The sequence below is a fragment of the Vespula vulgaris genome, chromosome 17 (genome assembly GCF_905475345.1).
Source record: "Vespula vulgaris chromosome 17, iyVesVulg1.1, whole genome shotgun sequence".
Lineage (NCBI taxonomy): Eukaryota > Metazoa > Arthropoda > Insecta > Hymenoptera > Vespidae > Vespula > Vespula vulgaris.
In genome coordinates this window covers 1,429,249-1,456,259 of record NC_066602.1, presented here as the reverse complement: position 1 = coordinate 1,456,259, position 27,011 = coordinate 1,429,249, and the positions used below count along the sequence as shown (strand labels likewise).

The 27,011-nt window shown below is 31.9% G+C and overlaps 2 long non-coding RNA genes across 24 annotated transcripts in view; both read left to right on the top strand.

Moving 5' to 3' along the window:
- The window catches only part of LOC127070111 (uncharacterized), a 51,486-nt gene that overhangs the window by 12,981 nt on the left and 11,494 nt on the right, over window positions 1-27,011 (top strand). For 13 of the 23 annotated variants that reach the window (XR_007784127.1, XR_007784129.1, XR_007784132.1 and 10 more), the window contains 3 exons: window positions 254-398; window positions 11,183-11,505; window positions 11,600-13,123. This is a non-coding gene — a long non-coding RNA (uncharacterized LOC127070111). Of the gene's footprint in view, window positions 1-253; window positions 399-9,435; window positions 9,566-11,182; window positions 11,506-11,599; window positions 13,124-23,019; window positions 23,331-23,439; window positions 24,451-27,011 lie in introns of those variants that run through there. The other 10 variants (XR_007784146.1, XR_007784147.1, XR_007784137.1 and 7 more) reach the window with 8 other exon arrangements.
- LOC127070146 (uncharacterized) lies at window positions 6,258-7,381 on the top strand. The gene is made up of 3 exons (XR_007784232.1): window positions 6,258-6,419; window positions 6,612-6,744; window positions 7,366-7,381. It is a non-coding gene; the product is annotated as an uncharacterized LOC127070146 (long non-coding RNA).

Genomic DNA, 27,011 nt, shown 5'->3' with positions numbered 1-27,011 from the left:
AGAGATGAACGTAGAGACGAGTTGTCCTCGAGACACATATCCGGTTTCGTTTGCTTTTGCGATCAAACCTATTAGTTTTTGTTTTTCATCCATTTGATTGAAACGAAAGTTCATTTAAGAATGTTTTAAGGAGATTCTGACATTTTTTCTGATAAAAATAAAATTCTGAATATGGATCCTAATTTTTAAATAAATAATTAGGATGCTGAGAAAATATAGTAAAAGGTTAATTGAACATTTTTGATATTTTCAGAAAACTCTGAAGTGTGTTTAACAGAATAAAATATCAAGAGGATAGAAATATACACGTCCAGGAGAGTCGAGCACATAATTCAAGGAACCATTAAAGAGGAATATTAATGGCTACGACGAGTATATTCTATTCCTGGCAATCTGCTGTAAGTAATTCTTCATTTTCTTGATTAGCGGCGAGTAATAATTATAATAGAAATATTTGTGAAAATTCTGCTTTAAATTTCTAATTTGATCGTATCATATTCTTATTGCTTTGGAGACAATGGCCATAGAAATTGGTTTCCCATATCAAGTTGCATAAAACCAAAGAACTGTAACACTTCTGATCCTGATGATATAGACGTCCGTGTATTATAAAGGAAACTTTTTTATATAATTATAATTATATTATATTTTATTTTATATAATTTTCTACTAATAGAAACAAAAAGCAATGAAGTGGTGTAAAAGAAGAAAGCTTGTCATAAATATCTAATCTATATATCAATCTATCGTAATCATTGAAATGCATTAAAAGATATTGATCCTCAATCTTGTAGGCATCTATGCAAATTCTCGGAAGACTCAAATGAAAAACAATATGCAATCAACTTAAAAATGACTACCGAAGATAGCTCTATGTCCCTCTACTAATAATTACGTCTTTTGCAACTGACTGTATAAAAAAATAACCCTTGACGAAACATTCAGGTTGATAGATCGAAACAAAATATTCAAATATGAGAGCATCTTGTTTAAATTGATATGTATGATACACAATCGATTATCGCAGCTGATTGGTGGCTTATATATTATTTTGGATTTTCTTTCATTTGAGTCTTCCGAGAATTTGCATTGAAGCCTACAAGATTGAGGATCAACATCTTATAATGCATTCCAATAGATACGATAGATTAATATATAGATAGATTTAACGCGATAGATTAAAATATTTAATGAATTTATTTCTACTATTTTTCCTACTACTTTTTTTCTACTCTTTTTATTATTAAATCGATACTATCGTAAAGGATAATTCTTTTTTTAATTTTCATTCATGCTTTTATTTTTGATTATTTCTCTGCCTTTGTATCCTCCTATGTATCATTCTGCATATTCATATCCTTTCGATCATTTTATTTTATAAATATCTAATTTTGTTTAACCCGTTTTGGGGGAGTGACCTTTTTTTGGTATTTGGTTATTCAAATTTATTTATTTTTCGTAAAGAGAATATTGACATTACCAAGAAAGTAGAATCAGAAAATTCTATTCAGAATGAAAGATTATTTCATGGAAAGGCTATCTTCCTAAAACATTTATAATTTATGCTTTTATATTTTATGAAGAAGTACGTTCACAACGGTCTGGATGCTTATCTAGCCTGCTTAAAGAGAGCGATGAAAAGGATTTGTTTGTAATAGTACATGAGTATGCCTCGTACGATATAGTGATATTTGATGAAGTAAACAAGTATTCATAAAACAGGGGGGGAAAGAGATTTTCAAAGCTGAGCTCACTTCGTATTGAAACTTCGAGTAGTATGAATAGATCCCTCAACTAATTAGTCAGGAAACCAGGAAAGTATTATATTATTGTTATGCATCATTCCGTGATGTCGTAATATACAATTTGAGACTACCAATCCATTTACTTACTTATTTCTTTTTCATTAAGAGAATCGCAAAATTTCCAAACACGAGTGAGTTTCATGCTATAAGTAATACCGAAGAGGAATTCCATTTACACGGTTAGAAAAAATGAATATTCATTCGGAAGAAAACGATAGAAGTGATAGTGGTACCATCCAAGAAGAAAACGGAGAGATCTCATACATAACGCGAGGGATGATAATGTTGGAAAAGAATTGATTCAACATTTATCATAGACATCGTGAAAAATTATAAAGGACAAAATTTTGCTCTTTTTTGCAAAAATATATGATCCTTCATGTCTACAAATTTCCCTGTTAACGAGTATTGATCGGAATTTAACGATCTGTGCGTACGCAAAACCTTCCCGCGTACCTATCGTCAAGCACCATGATATTAAACGATGCATTGTTGTTCCTCTCCGTGCGCGCTTTTCAAGTGCAGCTCGAATGGACGGGAATAAGTGGGCGTTTCTGCGTACATCACTTCTCTTATTTTAAAAACAAGAAAGGTATTTTTTCATGAGTTTCCCTCTCATCAAACGAAGCAGACAATTCGATAATAAGATTAGCTGTATAATTCAATTATCCATTTAGCTGTATCATGCAGTTACCTGGATAATTTGGACGTCAATGTACCACGACTGATTTAATTTTTCTATATGAACCGAAACATTTTCCTAGAAATTTACTCCCTACTAAAGGATGCAAAAAAATAATCCTAATTATCTAATGTTTCGTATATTATGTTCCAAATTAATTTGTTCCTAAGAAAATAATCCATTACTTTGCAAAATAAGTAATCGTGCTATCAAACGATGAATCTAAATAGGTAATGTAATTATAGAGCTAATCTCCAATAATATGAAGGTAAAATAGCGGTTGTCCGCATAAACGCACCCAGGACCGCTCACTCATCCCCGGCTACTCGAACCGCCGCAGATAGTCGTGCACTTGAGGGAGATAATACCGAAAGGTTTAAAACGAAGGTATTTCTCGATAAGTATAGGAGAACGTATTAAAAACAGATACTTTGTGCTACCGAATTCTTCGTCCAAATTGCAATATTTAAGAAAAACGCTAATTGAATATTACGAATATTCTTTAAGTACATGTCGTGAATGTTATGAGAAATAATATCAAATACAGAATTCAGCATTTCTCCTTTCTTAATAATATCGAATGCTTCCTTAATTTGAATCGATGGAATAAAAATCACGTGAACGTGGATTTTCCCTTTCACGTATAATTTAAAAGTATTTCCCTGTTAACGTTATTACTTCCAAAAACGGTGAATCCTTTGATCGTCCCTGTATGTTAAATTATTATGTATGATATACTTCCCTCAGTTTCATTTCAATTCCTATTTGATCCTGGCCCTGCGTGGAACGTCGACAAATCGATCTCAGTACAGTCGCTTATAGCCTACAGCTAAAGCTGCTCACGTTTGGATCCTTTGAAGAAGGTAAATCCCAACCATTTCCTCGTACCACCGTTCCAAACTTTATAAAACAATGCCATATTGGTTTTTCCAAATTTCGTCGGAAAGACACAAATGTTCTTTTTCCTTTTTCCGTTTCCTAGGTATTCTCAATCACATAATGCATGCAAGAGCAGTAGCTAATGATGTTCCTTCTTCAGTACGAATTTCCAACTTCTTGGACCACTCTTCTGCTTTCACGATTCAATGCACTATATTATAAAAGACGAAATTAATATAGAAAAGTGGATAAGATACGTGGCTAGTAACTTACATCTGATATTTTCGTACCTCGTGTATTAAAATTCAATATTGATGTCGATGGTTGCTATAGTAATGCTATAGCAATAGAAACATGTTGTTTCCATAAACCAGATAATTAGGTGATTCCCTCACTAACTTGCCTACCAGATCATTTGGAAGATTTGTAATAAATTCGTGAGCAACATCAGCTTCCTCCTCTGCTTTTATGATCTGACACATTAAATTACGAATGACATGTAACGCAAAATTCCTTGAAAAAATATTAAAACTTTTATTCCTATATTATTACTTACCTCCTCTCTTTCATGGAGCATCTTGCTTCCCATATATATAATATTTTTCATTACATTAGTTAATAAATATGTAGGTTCTTGATTTATATACACTAATACAATATTCAGGATAGCTACAGTTAAGAGACCTAATGTCCCTCTCATCAATAGAAATACTCGCGTCGTCATCATAAAATCTGTGTGAAAATTTAGTAACTGATTATAAAACGTACCTATGATACAGATCTTTTATTGCATATTATACTTTCGAATAAAAAATTTATATCTTATCTCCAAAATATCTTACCATTCGATAAATACAACATTGATTGATCGACCACTTAAATATAAGATTAAAAAGGAAAACGTTGTCATTTCCTAATCTGTTTGATGGTCGGACATTCATGCTATCCATAAACGACCTATCGTCGGATATACGGAAGAGCAAGGACTATCAAAGTAAATGTGTTTCATTTCGGATGTCGAATATTTAATAATCATGCAGTCAATTCTCCAGCTTTGCAATATTTCTAAGCTATTGAAACTGCTTTCGCCTTCGTTTAACCTGGTATATCTCTGAAATAATTTAAAATTTGTAGATTAGTGAAGACAGGATAGACGTTCAATTGTTCATTGAAATTGTCGAGTCATCATAGGTAAATCGGGTCACGCGCTTCTTAGCGATATAAAGTATCTTTTCCGAGAAGCAACAAAATAATAATTAGGATGATATTGATGAAGAAAATTAGTTTCATTTCCATAATATAGAATTGAAATGTTATAACAAATCACATATTAATGACTCCTGACAAGTTTACCTTATACCGATAACGAACAAAAGACTGGTGAAAACGAAAAAATTGTACTGTTTGGATTGCTTGTAAGTTTCCCTTGGGACGAATGAAGTATTATATAGACGTATAGACGCTATTATTTGTCACTTACTTGCGTATTACTCGATCAAAAATTATTGAAAGGATGACTTCCGCAGAGGAGTTCCTCCACCAGACTGCCTCGTCGGATGACCGAGCTGATCTGCAAGGCAGGGCTAGATGGTAGGAGCCATTACATTTTATGCAAGGTAATCAATACTGCGTACTACGCAACAGAAAGAACCGAAATGTCGTGGGACTGAAGGAAGTAAATGTCACTATGAACTCGCATTAACTGGACAAATTATTTTCTTTTTTTGTTTCTGGTTTCTTTTTCATTCCTGTTCTTTACAATTTACAATTTTGAAATTGACTAAAGAATATTTATAATCGACTATTATTATTTTTCCCATTTTTATCGTTTAAAATATTTAGAAATAAATGTTAATATCGAGCAAGAAATATTGCTTGAAAATTTGTTTCTTAATATTACTAATTCTCTTTGCGTTATTTAAGTTAACAAGCTTCTCTCTTTCTTTATTACACAGTGCCAAAAAATATGGATTCAGAGAAAATCATTCGCTATATTTATTTCCCTTTTCGCGTAATTCATTTGAATGGTCTTTACGCAGTTCAATCGACACTTCCTATTCCGCGGTCGAAAGAACTGAATATGATGTGAGTGGGGAGAAACGGATTTGTCCACCAATCCCTTTTAAGCCGACTTACTGTTGCCCTTTGCTGTTAACTACCATATGAAATAATCCACATTGCATAAATGCATATTGTAATAACGCTTTCGCTTCAATTAATTCATCGCGCCCTATTAATGGTTAATATTAAATGAAAAGGAATTAATTTTATTGTTGAAATTTTCTCATAATTCGAATATCTTGTGAACGTTATTACCCACACTTGGAATTTCCATTTGTCAAACGTCGACCAAAAATTTTATTTATTCAAATAATATTCTTTTCAATTTCTCTTTGCATAATAAAAATTATATAATCGGCGAAGTGATCAACATGAAAAGTATCTAATCGTCCTTAGAAATTTTCAATTTTTCCTTAAAATTCATCGACAGTGACATGATACTTTACATTACACGTCGAATTTTAAAAAATGAGAAAAAAGTACAAATCTATATATCTCATGCATGGAGAACACACATTGTATTATGCGTAATCGGTCGGTGATATTGCATTATCTAAAATTATCGACGTCTTCCAAAACTCTTCTAGTGCTTCTAGGGAATACTATATATCATCGTACTGGAATCAATAGCAAGGCATTTCCTTTTGAAACATGGACCTTGTCTCTAACTTATCCGTATTATTTTGTTCTATACCTTATTCGTCAGGTGTTTGAAATTAAACAAACAAAAAATAGGAAGAAAAAATTTATATTGGCTTTGATAACGAATGTTCTCGAAATCGATATAGTACTGTTTTACTATGCTGCTTTCGAATGGTGGTACGGGACTAGGGAATCATCCCTTCAAAGGATCGATAGGGAAGCGGCTTCAGTAAGAGGATAGAATCGATTGCGTTGGGAAAGGTTTATCGAAGGAACGTCCAACTGTTCATACGGATCATGGGTCAAAGTTGAATTTTTGCTCTAATGAGGGAACATTCCTTCGTAGAAAAGTAAGTTTCCTCGCCGATTTTCTTTGGATTATATTTTTTTGCAACTTCAGAAGGATTCAATGCAGTCGGGAAGGGCAAATAAAAATCAATAATAACGTTGATCGTATTTTTGGATATCGAACTAATATTAATTTCGATGGCAATTAGTTAGAAAATTATATATATTGTAATAATATATATTTCAATGTCGAGATTAGGGACGATAAGGAAAACCTTAGGGCGATTAATAGTGATTCCGAAAAAGAAGTTCTGCGAATCAATATTGAAGAAGAAGAAGAAGAGGATGAAGATGAAGAAGGAGATACAGGGGATGAAGTAGTAGAGGGTGAGTGTAAATATTAGGAGTCCACGCTCGCTCACGATTCAATCGACGATAGACTTTATCTCGACAACGATGATTCCATAATAAATTTAATTCTAACCAAAACGATGTTTGTCCTTGGCCGAACGTTGATTTTGCAAATTTCGATTTGAATTCTAAAATTTCTAAGAAGGTGTATCGTATGAACGAAGTTAAATGGATCAACGAGACCTATCGGGAATAATAAAAATAATAAGGAAAAAACAGAAAATGATATCCAGAGTAGAGACGATTATGAGAATGGAAGTTTTAATCATGGATTGAAGATTGAGCTCAGAATAATCGAATTTGAATTAAGTCAGGTTTGAATGATTAAAATATCAAAATGATTGAACCTGTAGGGAGGCTTAAAGGATTTACGGATTTGTTTCATGTTTACGTCACCTTGTCATAGTTATACCATTAAATTAAATTGAGTAATCAGTCGATTAATTGAAAGTAGAAGAAATGTTGAATTAATTTTCTGAATCGTGTAACATCGTGTACTTAAAATATAATCAAGATATTTAATTTACGTTTAAGAGTAAATTTTGTAATTTTAAAGAAACGAACTAATTTGCTACATAGCCAGGATTTTCTTGTTAGTATGTTTTAATAGGAATTTAATGAAAATGCATCTGCGTATAACGATCTCCCCTACGTATCGTCAAGTACCTTCGTATTAAAGGATTTGGTACTATTTCTGTCCGTCCGTGTGTGCTCTTATGCGCGCTTGAATGCGCCAGTTCGAGCCGAGGGAAATGAGTGTGCGGTCCTGTGAGCGCACATTTCCTATCTGATTTTGCAAATTGGAAAGGTATTTTTTCATTTGCTTTCCCCTTTTCAAACCATACAGACTATTGGACGATACGACTGGCTGTATAACTCAATTATCTTTTTAAATCCATCATTTAATTACTTGCACATTTAATTAAGTCTTCTGCAGATCGATGTGCCACGACTGTCTCAGTTCTTTCATCGTAACGACATTCATTTTCCTAAAAATTTACCTCTTATTGGAAAACTTAAATGAATGGTCCAATTGTACTTCTTCTTATCAAATACTTCTTATATTATGTTCTAAACTAGTTTGTTCCTATGGAAATATTATATTTCTGCAATCGTTTATTTCTTTTTACGTGTAACTGAGTATAGCAGTGATTTATCATATCTTTCGTAACATAATATTTAAATTTTCCGAATTATCTTCGGAATGATTTAATTTTTCAATGAGCGCACATATAATTATCTTCCCTTTTAAATACAATTTCAGAATTTTCCGGAAATATGAAAAATGTTCAGTGAATCTTTTAGTATACTTTCTAAGCGTTCTAATTACTTATTTAAATATTTGAGTCAACAAGCAGAATTTTATTTTTGTCAGAAAAATATGTCAGAAGCTCCTTCAAACTCAGAAATAAACAGTCGCTTCACGCAAGTGAAAGGTATGATATTTAAAAAAAGAAAACTAATAATATTAATCACGAAAACAAGCGATATCAGTTCGATTGCTGATACGTATCTCTCGAAGACTCTTCATTTGCCTCTTTGTATTCTCGTTCTCATTGAATCATGTATCTCCATTTTAATTGATTAACTGACACACAAAAATAATAATAAATGAAAATGAATTTTTGCGTTAATCTTAAACGGTATAAAATTCAAATATGATTTATCTATCCGAGAGCATAAAATGATATAAATGATTTCCATTATGGCGACTAATTGGGAGCTCATATTTTATTCTGGATCACTCCTCTTAAGAAACTCTTAGAAACTTGCCTGAATGAAGATTTCGACTCCATTCAGAATAAATAGCTTATTCAACTACTCCATATAGGTAGTAAGCTCTCTAATTGTTGGAGCGTGTACTGTTTCCACTAGCTTTTTTTCGTGTATTAAAGAGGGTATCATCCCTAGTAATCCCTTCGAAATGTTCCTAATAATTTCGGATCCTTACTACCGTAAAGGGGAGATCTCTTTTACGTATTATCCTTCTTTTCTCCTTTTGATTCTTTTTTCTTCTTTTGATTCCCCCTATTCCTTTTAATCATTATACGTTGTTAAATCTAATGTTACATATCTCCTTTTTGAATTTAAAGAACTGTATACCGAAGGAGGGCTAATTTCATGAAAAGGCTGTCTCTCTACAACATTTATAACTTATGTTTTGATATAATAATAATAACATTAATAAGTATAATGAATCTCTATTGTACTGGGGCAATTATTATATCAATGTTAGATTATATATGCGCTTATTGAGAATTTGGAACATTCGGTTAATATATTCGGAAAATACGAATATCATGTTACTAGAAATATAATATAATCTCTGTTATACTTAGTTGTACGAAATAAGGAATAAAAGATTAAAAAATTTAATATTTCGCTTGGAACTAATTAGTAAGGAACATTGTATAAGAAATATTGCATAACTAGAAGTAAAATTGGATAATATTTTAAATTCTCCAATCGGGAGTAAATTTTTAGGGAAATGTAGACGTTCCTATATCAAAACTAAATTAGTGGTAAAGTAAAGTAAAAGACTTAACAGGGTAATTAAATCATCCATCTAAGTAGATTTCTAAATTATACAGGTAATCGTATTATCTAAATGTCTGCTTGGTTTGATGAGAGGAAAACAAATGAAATAATATCTTTCTCATTTTCAAGATACGAGAGGAATCATAGGCACACACGCCCATAGCATCGCCCAATCATCCCATCTGCTTTAATACGATCCCGCACGAGCAAAAGTACGCACACGGATGGAGAGAGACCATAATAATTGTACAGTATGAAGGTATTTAACGATAAGTTTGGGAGAACATTTTACCTGCAAATCATTTACCTCGAATCAATCGTTAACATGAGAATTCGAGCTATGCAGCAAATTAAGTGCTCCATATCCCTATATTACTGCACGTTTACATTAAATATTATGAATTTTATTTAAGCACGTATTGTATATATTATGGTAATCTATTTGGAGCATTGAATTAAACGTTTCTTTTCTTTTAAATTACATTAAATAATTATATAATCCAACTATGATAGTCAGTTTAATAATTAGTTTAATAAATAGTTTGAAGAATTATTTAAACCGGTATAACGTTGACAGGATGACGTAAACGTACACTGAATATTCGACGCATAATTTAAAAGTGTTCCCTGGCTAACACCGAAATACGGTGAAGCTTTTGATCGTCCCTACGCGTTGAAATATTTTGCAAAATATTCCTCCCTCATGTTCATTTCAAATCTCTTTGATCAATGTTCCGCGTGCAACGTCGGACGACCCTTCAATAAATCTATCCGTCGATAAATGTATATTCATCGAGAAATTCATTTCTCCCCAATCCATATTCAAATAAGCCTTTCCGAGTCGTTGGATCGCGTAATAGGAAATTTTGATTGACTTACGTAAATGGTGTCCAAATAAAATACATAAAAGAGATAAAGATGATATTAGGAGAAAAAAAGTGACAAATGATTTTATATGAATCCATATTCTTTACTAATGCGTTATAAAAAAAGACAGATGTGTAAAAAAGAGATTGTTATCTTAAGTAATAGAAAAAGAACAGAAAATAATTTTACAAGAAAAACCGTCAAACAATGTTCTTTGCAGCAAATTAATTCTTATTGATACATATTCTTAACGACCAAAACAGGAAGAAACATATTTGGCAATTTTCAGAATTCTTTAATTAATTTCTAATTTCAAATTGTACAGAGAAAGAGGGAAAAAAAGAAACGACAGAAAAGCATAGGAGAAAAGGGATAATGATACATCCAATTAATAGAGATCATTAGAGAAATTCATTTCCTCGTAGCTTAGGACCATCTTGTTTCTTTCGAAATATTGATTAATCTACGCCAAGTGTAACAACCCTGTGCAGAGGGCGCCCTCGTGGTTGTTTGACTAACAACCCAAAGCGATGTGCGAGGTATAAATACCGCCGTTCGGCGGACGGGGATGAAGTTGCAGGTCATTCCTTCGGTGGTTGTCGAACCAGTAATACGCGAGCGAGTGTGGTACTACAAATATTCGTTCGTGCATACTTCATACGTTTCAGAGATCCGTTATACAAGTAATTCAGGCGGTGGAAACAATTTCTTCATTCTTACTGGTCATTTGCTTATACTATCAATGTAACGTAAATTTGTTAGTAGTCATGAGTTTGTGATTTATTATAAAATTTCAAGTATACCTTATGGAAATGAAAGTGATTTTCGTGATCAATACTATCTAAACTATTGTTTGCTGCATTATGGAAAAGGTACTTTATATCGCTTAAAAGGATGTAGCAAAATTTATTTTTGAGTTAGATGAACTATTGCAATTATATGCAATTAGATGAACAATTGAATGGCTGCCGTAAGTCTTAAATAATCTACGAATTTTATATTGTTTCAGAAATATACTAAACTAACCGAAGACGAAAGCAGTTCCAATAGCTTGGATGTATTGCAAAGGAGCCGAACTGACTTATATTTGAATTGTAATTCCAAAGAAGAACAACGCTCCACCAGATAATAAAACATTGCACATCCAAAGTGAAACACATTTCCGTTGACACTTTCTGTTCCTCCGTACATCCGACGATACGTCTTACATGGATAGTACAAATGCCAGACCATCAACGAGATTAATATATGGAAACATTTTCCTTTTTACATTTATGTTTAAATGGAAAATCAATCAATGCTGTGTTTATTTAATGGTAAGATATTTTAGAGGTAAGATAAATTTTTTATTCTAAAATGTAATGTGGAATGTAAAATCTATATCATATCTATTTATTTTATAATAATTTATTGAATATTTTCGTAGATTATATGCAGCCGAAGAAAGTATTATTATTTATAAGTGAATTTATCTCAAATATTCTAAATGGTATGAATCCCAAATTGGAGTAATTATCCGGTAACTTCTATAATATGGAAATGGTATTTTCTAATAAATCTTATACAAATATAGTGCTAAATTTAAAGAATATTAATGGAATAATAGAATGATTAGTGATAAAGATGTTTCAATCGTTTCTATTATTTGTAAAGCTGTTGTTTGGCACGTATGATAGCTAGGGATTATTTATCGTATGAGACACACTTGCGTATTACTGGGTCGAAAATCACGGAAGGAATGACTTACCCTAGTTAAATTGGTCACGTCATAACGATAGAAGACCAAGCTTCCTAGAATCTAATTCCCTAACTAGAACGCATGGGGATAAATAATTTCCCCTCTCCTATAGTTATGTAATTATATATATATACTCTATATATATATATATCTATCGTTCACGCGAAATTATCTGTGTAATATATCTTGGAATTTCCTAATGAGAATCTTACAATAATTCGTCTATCTTTTAATTGAAATAATCATATAAAACTGTAATTATTTATAATATAGTTAACTATTATAATAATAATTATTGTAATTATTAAGACTAATTCCTATGAAATTAATCGGAAATTCATATAGGAAATTCGCACTGTTACTTCTTTCGTAAGTCTACCTTATACTTACTAGTTATATTTAATAGATTAAATGTTTATTTATTGGAAAAGAGATTGGATTACAATCTCGCTAAGTAGATACATGTCGAAGAACTTTAAACGGAAACGAAAGTAGTTAATTTTCTTACCGTAAATAAGAAATTATGCTTCGAAGAAAATGTACATTGGATTAAATTTTTTTCGAATTTAAGTTTACCGTAATATATCGAAGTAAAGAACGAACATTTTCTTATAAATACAAATACATGGCAGTATACACTCCTTATATAAGGATTATATGGAAATTTATCTCAGTTAGCTGTAATACTACATTTATATACACATACTATGTGTGCTTAATGAGTACCTTAACTTCATAATACATATCACAATACTTTCGCTGTAATTTGATTTATTTCAATCGTATAACTACCGAAAATAAATAAGATGAGGCCTTTTAAATGCTACAGCAACTATTCCTAAACCCAACAAAATAATAATTAAAATGCTATGAATCAAGAGAATCAATTTCATTTCTATGATATAGAAATGAAATTTTCTACTGAATCTAATCGTGTTTAAACCGTTTGTATTATTTGTAAAGCTGTTCTTTGGTACGTATGACAACTAGGGATTATTTCGGGTATGAGACACACTTGCGTATTACTGGGTCGAAAATCACGGAAGGAATGACTTACCCTAGTTAAATTGGTCACGTCATAACGATAGAAGACCAAGCTTCCTAGATTCTAATTCTCTAACTAGAACGCATGGGGATAAATATTTCCCCTCTCCTATAGTTACGTAATTATATTTGTATCTTTATGTAAATATTATACTCTATGTCTCGTTACATTTATGGTTTCCTAATATTACCTTCCCCTCTTTCCCGTGTTTCCCCACCGAGAGAACCACTGAGTTAGTCAATAAAGAAATGGTCAAATAAACAAGTTATATAAAAAGTATATCAGTCGATTTTACGAAGAAGAACTTCGTTCACAACAGTCTGAGAGCTTTTCTAAACCACTTAAAGAGAGTGATAAGGACTTGTCTGCAATGGTACGCGAGTACGCCTCGTACGATGCAGCGATATTTGATGGAGTGAACAAGCAATCATGAAACACAGGAGAGATTTGCGAAGCTGTACTCGTTTCGTATCGAAACTTCTAGTGAAACAGATTGCTCCCTAGACAAATAAGCCAGAAAATCAGAGACGTAATACTCTTTTGGTACATATCGTTTCGTGATATCGTAATATACAATTTGAGACTACCAACGCTTTTAATTACTCATTTCTTTTTCATTAAGAGAATGGCAAAATTTCCAAACACGAGTTAGTTTCGTGTCATAAGTAATATCGCAGGAGAACTTTGGATTCAAGACAAATATTAATACAGAAATGTTAGAAAAAAAAATATATTAATCGGGAAAAAAATATAAAAAATATAAAACGACAGCAGTAATACTGATGTCATGTAATAATAAAACGGAAAGACCTCACACCTAATGCTAGGGATGATAATGTTGGAAAAGAATTGATTCAACATTTATCGCAGACATCATAGAAAATTATAATGGGCAAAATGGTGATTTTTTTTGCAAAACTATCTGATCCTCCTTGTCTACAAATTTCCTTGTTAACGGGTATCGATCGGCATTTAACGATTTGCTCTTTGAGGATTACCTTCTCTCCTACCTTTCGTCCAGCACCATCATATTGAACGATTTATTACTACCTCTCTCCGTGCACATGCGCGTTTACGTGCTCCAGTCAAGTGGACGGTAATGAGTGTGCCTGTTGCGTACATCTCGTCTCTTATTTTGAAAACAAGGATAGTATTTTTTCATTAGTTCTCCCCTCATCAAACCAAGCAGACAATGCGATAACACGATTAGCGGTATAATTCAATTATCTATTTAGCTGTATGATTTAATTTGTCTTTTGCGGATCGATATACCACGGCTGATATGATTCTTCCATATGAACGGGTAAATTGTTCTAGAAAGTTACTCCCTATTGGAGAATGCAAAACAATAATCCCATTATACTTCTAATTACCTAATATTTCGTATATCATGTTCCAAATCAATTGGTTCCTAAGAATATAGGCTATTGCCATATTCAAGCAAGCGTGCTATCAAACAATGAAGCTAAATAGGCAACTGAATAATACAGCCAATCTCCTATTGTTCGCTTGGTCTGATGACAGGAAAATAAATGAAAAAATACTCTCCTTATTGTCAAAATAAGACAGGAGTTCTACGTACACACGCACACTCAATGCCAGCCACTCGATCTTACGCGGATAGACGCGCACCAGAGCACACGTACATGGAGAGAGATAATGGAGAAAGGTTTAAACGAAGGTACTTGACGATAAATATGGGAGAACGTATTACGGACATCCACTATAACGAAATTCCTTTCATAATATACTAAATGGGTAATTAGCGCAACGCACCAAATTATTTCGTCCAAATTTCAATATTTAAGAAAAACGCTAATTAAATATTACGAATATTTTTTATGTATATATTGCGAATGTTACGGCAAACAGTTTGAAATATAGAATTCAATACTTCTCCCATTTAATTATTTCGAATGGTTACTTAATTTAAATCGATGGAATAACAATGACGTGACGTGGACTTTCTATTTCACGTTTAATTTAAAAGTATTCCCCTGCTAATGGGATTACTTTGAAAAAAGATGAATCTTTTGATCGTCCCTGTCTGTTCAATTATTTTGTATTATAAACCTCCCTCAGTTTAATTTTAATTCCCCTTTGACCCTTACCTCGCATGGAACGTCGGACGGCTCTTCGACAAAGCTTGTTGAACACAATCGCTTATACCCTCCAGCTAAAGCCGCTCACAGTTAGATGCTTTGAAAAAGATAAATCCCTCCCATTTCCTCGTACTCTTGTTCCAAGCTTTATAAAACATTACCATATTGATCTTTTGGAACTTCGTCGTCAAGCACATATGTCCTTTCTTCTTCTTCCTCTTCCTAGGTATTCACAATCACATAATGCATACATGGACAATAGCTAACGATGTTCCTTCCTTTGTTAGAATTTTCAACTGCCTCTTGAAACACGCTTCTGCTTCAATATGCTTCAATAATGCTCATCAACAGAAATATTCTAGTCGCCATGATAAAATCTCTGTAAAAATTCAATAAATTATTCTAAAATATACCTATGATACAGATTTTATTTTCCGTATTACAATTTAAAATAAAAAGTTTATATATTATCTCTAAAATATCTCAACATTCGATAAGGACAGCACTGATTGATTTACCATTGAAATATAAGAGTGAGGAGGTAAACGTTTCCATTTCCTAAGCTCGTTGACTTTCTGACATTTCTACTATCCAAGTAGAACGAATCGTCGGATTTGAGGAAAAACAGGAAGTACCAATGGAAAAGCGTTTCATTTCGGATGTCAAATGTTTAATGATCACATTGAGCTTAGTTCAAATCCATATATCTTCTTTGGACGTAATAAGAATGCAGATATCGTTCAATTCTGATCCTCTGCAATACTTCCTAGCAATTGGAATTGCTTTTGCCTTCGTTTAGTCTTGTATATCTGTGACATAATTTAAATTTCGTAAATTAGTTAAGACTTACGATAGACGTTCAATTGTTCATTTAAATTATGCAGTCATCAAAGGCAAATCGGGTTACGCCCATTTAATATAGATAAAGTATCCTCTCCGAAAAGCAACAAAATAATACTTAGGATGACATTGATTACGAAAATAAGTTTGATTACCACAATAGAAATGAAATTTTATAATAAATTATATTCTAATGACTACTGGTAAATTTACTTTATATCGATAACGAACAAAAGACTAGGGAGAATGAAGAAATTGTTAGTTCTGTTTGAACTGCTTGTAAGTTTCTTTTGAAACGTAAGAAATATATATGCGATAATTTTATCACTTACTTGCGTATTACTCCTTCAAAAATTATTGAGAGGATGACTTCTGCAGGAGAATTTCTTCCGCATATCGCCACATCGGGTGACTAGCTAATTTCTGAGGCGTGGCTCGGTGGAAGGAGTTATTATATTCTATGCAGTTAGTCAATACCACGTATTATGTGATAGAAAGAGCCGAAATGTCGTGGGTCGGAAGTAAGTAAGCAAAATTTCTCGATTATACTTCCATTAACTGGACAAATTATGTTCCTTTTTTTGTTTCTGGTCTTTTCTTTTTTTCACACCTTCTGTTTTTTACAATTTACTATTAGAAATTAACTAAAGAATTTTGATAATCGACTATTAATATTTTTACCAGTTTTATCGTTTAAAATATTTAAAAATACATATTAATATCCAGCAAGAAATATTGTTTGAAAATTTGTTTCGTAATATTACCTTCTGTTTTCTTCGTATTATTTAAGTTTACAAGCTTCTCTCTTTCTTTATTACATAGTGAAAAAGAATATAGATTTACAAAAAAACATTGGTTATATTTATGTTCCTTTTGGCGTTATACTTGGAATGCGGTTTAGGCCAGTCAATCAAAACTCCTTATTCCCCGATCGAACGATCCGTCACGGTTTGGATGGTGTGATGGCGGGGAAACAGATTTGTAGACCAATCTCTTTCAATTCGACTGACTGTTCCCATTTCCTATTGACTCCCATATCTAATGGTCCACATTACAGAACTGCATATTGTGATAAACGCTTCTGCTTCGATTAATTCATGACGGCGTATCACGCGTTAATATTAAATGAAAAGGAATTAATTTTATCGTTGAAATTTTCTCATAACAAAAATATCTTGTGAGCGTTATTACCCAAATTTTTTTATTTCCATCTGTCAAACGTCGGCCAAAGATGTTATTTATGCAAACAATATTTTTTTCGATTTCTTATTTCCATAATAAAAATTTGAATAATCGACGAAGTGATCAGGATTAGAAGTTTCTAGTCGTCCTTTGAAATTTTCAATTGTTCATTACAGTTCATTGACAGTGACAGGAAACTTCACATTATAGGCCCAATTTTAAAAAATGGGGAAAAAATACATATCCATATATCTCATGCATGCAGAGCACACATTGAATTACAGATAGATCGGAGATATTGTATTGTCTAAAATTCTCAACGTCTTTCAAAATTTTTCTAGTGCTTCTAGAGAATACCATAAATGATCGTGCAGGAATCAATAGCAAGACATTTCCTTTTGAAACATCGTTCTTCTCTCTAACTTACTCGTAATACCATCTTTTATACCGTGCTCGTTAGGTGATCGATAATAACCAGAAAGAGAAATAGGAAGACAACATTTTTAAAGGTCATGACGACGAACCTTCTCGATTCCGATGTAGTATTGTTTTATAAAGCTCGAACGGTGGTAGGAGGCTAGGAAATATCTCCCTTCAAAGGATCCAAAGGTAAGCTGCTTCGTTAAGAGGATATAATCGATAGCATTCAGAAGGTTCGTCGAAGAGACGTCCAACGGTACACACAGATCGTGGGTCAAAGTGGAATGTTTTCTCTAATGGAGAAATATTCCTTCGTAGAAAAGAAGATTTCATTCCGGAATCCTCTTTGATTCCATCTTGTTCCTCAGAAGGATTCAACGCAGTCGAGAAGGGAAAGTAAGGATCTATAACAACGTTGACAGTGCTTTTGAATATCGAACTAATGTTAATTTGGACAGCAATTGGCTAGAAAATTATATGTACCGTAATAATGTTTATTTCGATGCCGTTCGGGTGATTGGGAACGATAAAGAAAATCTCAGGGCGATTCACAAGGATACCAAAAAGGAAGTTCTGCGAATCAATGTTGAAGAAAATGGAGAAGAAAATGGTGATACAGGGGATGAAGAAGGCGTAGGTGAGGATAAAGATGAGTCACATTTCAATGCATTTAATATTGAATTTAATATCGAATTTCTTGGAAAATAATGCCAATAATGACAATGTTAATATATCGAAGTGAATATTCGAGCAACTTTAAATTGCTCTATCCGCATATTTCATAGTTATTAGAATTAAACGATTTACACGGTGGTACAGAAAGAAAGTGGTCCTTAAAAAATTTCGATCTCTTTGATATTATATTTTTATTAAACATACTTCAGAATCTTCCGAAGATGTTAAAAACGTTCAATTAATCTTTTAATATACTTTTTAAGATTCCTAACTATTTATGACAATATTTGAGTTTATATTCAGAATTTTATTTCTATCAGAAAAATACATCAAAATCTCTTTCAAACTCTCTGAAACAGACTTTCCCTTCAAGCAAGCGGAAAGTATGATAATTACAAAAAGAAAACTAATACGATTATTCACGAAAACATACGATACCGGTTCGATTGTCGATATGTATATCTCGAAGATTCTCCATTTGTCTCTTTGTACTCCCGTTCTCCTTGAATCATGTATCTGTATTCTAATTGATTAACTGACATTAAAGCCAGCAATTCAACTAATATCAGCCGAGAAAATCAACCCACATGTTAGACTCATCAATAGGTAGTTTTAGAGTCAATAGGGAGAGCAAACACGGTGTAACATCATGGATGAGGCAAGAGCTGCACTACGGTCGGCTCTATATACGATCATACGATTAAATCGTAAAAATGTATAATTAAACATACCATAAATCCGGTAACTCGAATTGTATTTTCTTTTCTGTTCTATATTATACAATAACATATCGAAGAAGAATTGCACAGTGTGAAATATAGTGTGAAATAATAATCAAAAGCTATACAACTTTCTATCATATCTTATAAAACGGTGTATTCTAGTATTAAACACGAAATTATGTAATAAGATCTGTAATGTAGAGTCTCGGATATAGATCATATATATGTAGATAGAAATTATGCGTTAAATATTCAGTGCACGTTTATCTCACCGTGTCATCGTTATACAGTCAGTTTATATTATTATTCAACATAATTAAAAAGAGAAAAAATGTTTGGTTCAATATTCCATATTGTTTGTCAGAATATTCACGTCATTTATTAAACATAATGTGTATTGGACGTCTATCAGAAATAAAAGTATTTGGGCGATTTAATTTATTACGTGGCGGAAATACCTTTCGATTGGAATTTAATGTAAATGCATGTAGACATTACCTTCTTCCATACGTATCGTCAAGTACCTTCGGCTTAAACGATTTATTATTACCCCTCTCCATGCACCAGTGCTGTTGTGTTCACTCATGCGCATTAGGCCATGTGGGCGGGAATACGTGCGCGGTACTGTGAGCGTGCGTTCGTGTATCTCCTCTATTATTTGGATAAGAAGGAAGGTATTTTTTCATTTTTTTTCCTCTCATCAAACGAAGCAAACAATTCGATAATAGCATTGTATTATCAGTGTAATTCAAAATTCCCTTTAGCAGTATTAATTAGTTTGCTGATCTATGAATAACGACTAATTTAGTTCTTCCATACCGCGGAATACTTTTTCCGAAAAATTTATTTCCCACTGGAAAATTTCAAGGAATGATCCAATAATGCTTCGTTATATCACATACTTCGTATATTATGTTCCCAACTAAATAGTTCCACGGAAAATATTATCTTTCTGGATTCGTTCCTTTCTCTTTACCTATAACCGAGTATAGCAACGAAATCATTATATTTCTAGTAATATAAGATTTCTTATTTACTTAGTATTTTTCTAATATTTTACTCGAATGGTTAAATATCTCAATAAGCCTACATATAACAATCATTTATATTATACTTCCCTGAGAATAGTAAAGATCTGTAATACTTCTTTCTATTCATCGTTATTCCATCAACCGATCCGTATTGCGCAAAATATAATTTATAAATATCGTAGAAAAGCAACTTTTGCATGAGATTGCCATTCCTTTTAAATACAGTATTTTGAGTTCTACTTTCTTATTAAGGTTATGAATGGTTCTTGATAAGGTTTTCGAAGAAAATAAATAAATATGTTTAATTGAATGCTGAAAAAAATTTCCCCCTCGGAAATAAGATTAACACAATTCGATTTTTACAATGTGAAATGATCGAAAAGATAAGTGTATGGAGAATGAAGAATAGAGGAATCAAATGGAAAAAGAACATTCAAAAGGAACAAAGAAAGATAAAAGCAAAAAGAAATATCCCCTTTACGGTAAGATCGATCCAAAATTATTGGTAACATAGTGATAAAGTTATGGGAGTTGACATATCTTATCAATTTATGAAAAATAGTTGGAACCAAAATAAATGGTGGAGAAGAAAAACCATGGTGATTCGATACTTGAAGTTATTACATTTTTCAATGGCAGTACATGCTGTTTATTATATATCAATTCGACTAAGGAAGTTCTTGAGAGATCGAGAAGGAGAAGATCCAGAATAAAATATAAGAAAAAACCTACGATATTGAGATCTATATCATTTATATTATTGTTAATAACATCCAGTCGATAAAATAAATCATATTTGAATTTTTTTATTCCGATATATCAACCTCAATGCATTAGTTAGGGCTAATGGCTTTTATATATCCAGTCTTATAGGACATACTCATTAACAGACGGAAATAAAACTATTTTCAATACTCCTTCGTAAGTTCATTACATTTTGTTTAAAATTACTGTAGCGATAATCTTATTTATTTTTTCTTGTATATGTTACGTTCGTGCAAGGAATCTTCTTTATTTTTTCATATACCAGTTCTATATATATATATATAACTATGTACTAAAATCTAATAATATTTGCTTACTCATTTATTTATATATTCGTTCACATATTGATAAAGTATCTATATCTATTTGTGAATTATCAGGCATATGATTTAAAATAAAATAATAAAGCAAATAAAAAGATAAAATGTAATCAAACCAAAAATTTATATAAAAAAAAGAAGATATTAAGAAAAAAAGCGGAGGAAGATGTATCTGGAAAGTGTACCATCCGATATCGATTTCATATTTTCATATATTTGCCTTGTATTGATATGAGTTAACTCGGCTATAGATAAATGTTTCGTCCCTCTTTCTTAAACAAATTTTGGTTTTAATTTATTAAACAGGAGAGGATTAAAAAATAAATTTAAAGTAAATGAAGAAAAATTAATATTAAGTACATACATTCTTATATGATACTATATAAGAGAATAATTCTAGAATTTCAATTCACATTATTAATTATCCTGAAAACGGATAATAAATAGATAATTCGTATAAATCACATTTCAACATAGGTCTTTGGAGAGAGATAATAACAATAGGTTCAGTATGAAAGTACTTGACGATAAGTATGTGAGAAAGTATTATGCACCTGCAAATCATTATACCTCGAAACATTCATTAACATGAGAATTCGTGCTATGCAGCAAATTAATTGGTCCAAATCCCTATATTACTAAAGATGTATATTAAATATTGTGAAGATTATTTAAGTCCGTGTTGTGAATATTATGATAACCAATATGGAACAATGATTATAACGTTTCTTCTTTCATGAATTATACTAAATAATTATTAAAACTGGTATAACGTTGACATGGTCACGCAAACGTACAGTGAATATTCGACGCATAATTTAAAAGTGTTCCCTGGCTAAAACTAATATCCTGAACAACGGCGAAGCTATTGATCGTCTCTACGTGTTGCATCATTTTGCAAAGTATACCTCCCTCAGGTGCATTTCAAGTTTTTTTGATCCATGTTCCACGTGCAACGCCGGACGACCCATCAATAAATCTGTCTGTCGATAAATTAATATTCATCAAGAAATTCATTTCCAAATCCAATTAAGCCTTTCCGAGTAGTTCAATCGCGTAATAGGAAATTTTGATTCTCTTACGTAAATGGCGTCCAATTAAAATACGTTAAAGAGATGAAGTTGATATTAGGAAACAAAAGCGACAAATGATATTCTATGAATCCATATTCTTTCCTAATGCGTCATAAAAAAAGGCAGATGTGTGAAAAAGAGATTGTTATCTTCAGTAATAGAAAAAGAACAGAAAGTAATATTACAAAAAAAATTGTCAAACAATATTCTTTGCTCGAAATTAACACTTAAAAATAAATATTTTTAACGACAAATACAGGAAGAATCATATTAGCCAATTTTCAGTATTCTGTAATTAATTTCTAATATCAAATTGTAAAAAGAAGGAGGGGAAAAAAGAAACGAAAAAAATTCATTTTCTCGTAAAGTATGACCATCTTGATTCTTTAGCTATATTGATTAACCAACATCAAGTGTAATAAACCTGCGCAGAGAGCGCCATAGTGTTCGATCGGTTACGAAACTCATGGTGAGGTGCGGGGTACAAATACCGCCGTTCCGTGGACGGCGATGAGACTGCAGGTCATTCCTTCGGTGGTTGTCGAACTAGTAATACGCGAGCGAGTGTGCTACAACAAATATTCGTTCGTGCATACTTCATACGTCCCAGAGATCAGTTATATAAGCAATTCAGGCGGTTGAAGCAATTTCTTCATTCTTACTAGTCATTTGTTTAAGCTATCAATATAAGGTACATTTGTTAGTAATGATTAGTTCGTGATTTATTATAAAATTTCAATTTTGTGTTATGGAAATGAAACTGATATTCGTGATCAATAATATCTAAATTGTTGTTTGTTGCCTTTCGGAAAAAGTACTTTATATCGCTTAAAAGGATGTAACAAAATTTATTTTTAAAGATAATACAATTTGATGAACAATTGAATGGCTTCCGTAAGTCTTAACTAATCTACGAATCTTATTTTGTTTCAGAGATATATTAAACCAACCGAAGACGAAAGCAGTTCCAATAGTCTCAATGTATTGCAAAGGAGCCGAATTCACTTATATTTGAATTGCAATTCCAAAGTAGATACGAAAAGTTCAACTACGCTCCACCATTGCACATCCAAAGTGAAACACATTTGCATTGACACTTTCTGTTCTTCCGTACATCCGACGATACGCCCTATATGGATAATTCAAATCAAGCCAGACCATCAACGAGATTAATTTACGAAAACATTTTCCTTTTTACATTTATGTTTAAATGTAAAATCAATCAATGCTGTATTTATTGAATGGTAAGATATTTTAGAGATAAGATATATTTTTTATTCTAAAATGTAATGTGGAATATAAAATCTATATCATATCTATATATCTTATAATAACTTATTAATATTTTCGTAGATTATATGCAGCCGAAGAAAGTATTTTTAGTTCTAAGTGAATTTATCACAAATATTCCAAATGGAATGAAACCCAAATTGGAGTAATTATCCGGAAATTTCTATAATATACAAATGACATTTTTTAATAAATCTTATACAAATGGCTACTGCTGAATTTAAAGTATATTGATGGAATAATAGAATGACTAGTGATAATGGTGTTTCAATCGTTTTTATTGCTTATAAAGCTCGTCGTTCGGACGTATGAGGGCTAGGGATTATTTCGCGTATGACACATACTTGCGTATTACTGGATCGAAAATCACGGGAGGAATGACCTCTCCTGGTTAAGTTAATCCCACGTCGTTTCGTTAGAAGACCAAGCTTCCGAGATTTTAATTTTCTAGTTTGGGGATGAAAAATTTCCCCTCTCCTGTAACTATATGTTTATTTTATTTTCCCCTCTACTGTAGATATATTTTTATTTTTTGCACTTGAATAACTTTTTGCACTTATAAAATTATTTCATAAAACTTGGAATCTTCTAATGAAATTGACAATTAAGTTTCTCTTCTTTAATTGCAATATTCACGTAAAACTGTAATTATTTATAATATAATTCGTTATTATTAATAATTTTTGTATTAATAATTTCAAATTATTTTAATAATAATATCAGAAACAATAAATATTGTAATTATCAACATTAATTTCTTTCAATTTAATCGTAATATCATATACGAAATCTGTAATGTTTCTTCTTTCGTAAGTTCAAGTTGAACTTAAAAATAGTATTCTGATATTATTTGGTATTACTGATATTACAATTTTCGTACTATGTAATTCGTATTGTAAAATATTCTGTTGTTAAAAAATTTTTTCGTAGAAAGTTACATCTACTTCCATTTTCCTTAAAAGCACTCTCTTCAAATAGCACCTTCTTATCTTGTAAACATACATATGTTGCTTAAGTTACCCTAGAATTCATTTCCGTTATTGCACGATAATAAAAACAAGTATTCGGAGAAAATCTCTTGTCGTATTTCTTTGTTTCCTAATATCATCATCTTCTCTTTCACGTATTTCCTATTCGAGAGAACCACAGAGTTAGTAAGTGATTTGGGCGGTGATTGAACCGCTACTTATTGGGAATACCGTGTCTCACTGGAATTTTCTATTGAAATGGTGTTGTTATCCCGGGAATACTGTTAAATCATGCGTTTATCATTCAGGGTACGTCCATCTATCGTGTCATCGTTATACCAACAGCTTAAATAATTATTCAACATAATTTAAAGGGGGAAGAAGTATATTGTTCAATGTTCCAAATTGTTTGTCAGAATATCCAGGTCAAGTTATTAAAAATAATCAGTAACGGAGGTTTTTCAGAAATACAAGTATTTGGACGAGTTAATTTATTACGTAGTTGAAATACACTTCGATTGGGATTTAATGAAAATGCATGTACACGTTGCGTTCTTCCATACGTATCGTCAAGTACTTTCGGCTTAAACAATTTGTTATAACCCCTCTCCATGCACTAGTGCTCGTTTGTTCACTCATGCGCACTAGGTCATGTGGGCGGGAATACGCACGCGGTACTGTGGGCGTGCGTCCGTATATCTCCTCCCTTATTTTGATAAAAAGGAATGTGTTTTTTCATTTATTTTCCTCTCGTCAAACCAAGCCAAATCCTGTTCGATTGACCTTATTAATTTTTCAGGAAACGAATAATAAATAAGTAATTCGTATAAATCATGTTTCAACATAGGTCTCATTTCTTGATAAATAATGTCAATATATCAAAGAGAAGACTCGAGTACCTTTAAATTGCTACTTCCTAATGCATAACAGTTATTAGAATTAAAGGATATTCACGTTAGCATGAAAAAATAGTAATCCTTTTAATATTTCGACCTCTTTGATATTTTATTCTGGTTAAACCAACTACAGAATCTTCCGAATATATTTAAAACGTTCAATTAATCTTTTAGTATACTTTCTAAGAGTCCTCACTATATATTTAAATATTTGGGTCAACATTCAGAATTTTATTTCTATCAGAAAAACATGTCCAAATCTACTGGAAACTCTCTGAAACGGACTTTCGCTTCAAGCAAGCGGAAAGGATGATTATGAAAAAACGAAAACTAATAGGATTAATCACGAAAACAAACGATACCGGTTCGATTGGCCATATGTATCCCCCGAAGACAAATTGCTTCTCCGTTTGTCGCTTTGTATTCTCGATCTCATTGAATCATGTATCTCTATTCTAAGAGATCATGTATCTTTATTACAACTGACTGACAAGCCAGCATTTCAACTTGTATCAGCCAAAAAAATCAACCAACATGTTGGACTCGTCAATAGGCAGTATCATAGGAAGAGCAAACACGGTACAATATCATGGAAGAGGCAATAGCTGCGCAAAGGTTCGCTCTACATACGATCATACGATTAAATCGCGTAAATGTATGAACAAACATGTCCTAAATCAGGTAACTCTAATTATATTTTCTTTTCTGTTCAATATTATACAATCATATACCCAAGAGGAAGTGCACAGTATAAAATATAGTGGAAAATAATAATCAAAGACTATACAACTTTCTATCGTATATTATAAAACGTAGTTATAACATATTATTATATACGAAATTGTATAATACGATCTATACTGTAGCGTCTCGAATATAGCTCATCTATATCTATACAGAATTATGCGATTATCTAAAACATGATAAAAGAAAAAAAATCCTATGAAAATAAATTCTTGGGTCAATATTAAACGATATAAAATTGAAATATCGTTTATCTATCCGAGAGCATATTTTCTAAAATGATATAAATGATTTCCATTATCGTGACTGACTGCGAGCTTTTATATTATTCTGAACCATCTCTCTTCAGAAACTCCAAGAAACTTGTTTGAACGAGAGTATGGGCTCAATTCAGAATAAACGGCTATTCAACCACCGCATATAGGTAGTAAGCTCTCTAAATGGTGGAGCGAGCATTGTTTCCACTAATTATTTTTCGTATATTAACGAGGGTATCATCCCTAGTAATTCCTTCCAAGCGTTCCCGATAATTTCGGATCCTTACTACAGTAAAGTGAACATTTCTTTTTAGGTAGATGCATTCATTTCCCTTTTTGATTCTTTTCTCCTCTTTTGATTCTCCCCATTCCTTTCAGTCACTTTACTTCGTAAAAATTTAATTTTACATAACTTCTTTTGGAGAAGGGAATTTTTTTTGGTATGTAATTATTCATACATACATATTTTTCGTGACGAAATGTGTTGGCATTACGTAGAAAGTAGGATTTAAAAACTGTATTTGGAAGGAAAGTAAATTTCAAGAAAAGGCTGTCTTTCTACAACATTTATAACTTATATTTTGATGTAATAATAGATACAATAATAGTAAGTATAATAATAATGATATTAATACGTAGAATTAACCTCGATTATATTGAGGGAATAATTATGTCCTTGTTAAATTACATATTCGCTTATTGAGAAATTGAAACTTTCCAGCAATATATTCGAAAAATACGAATATCATGTTAATAGAAATACAATAAAG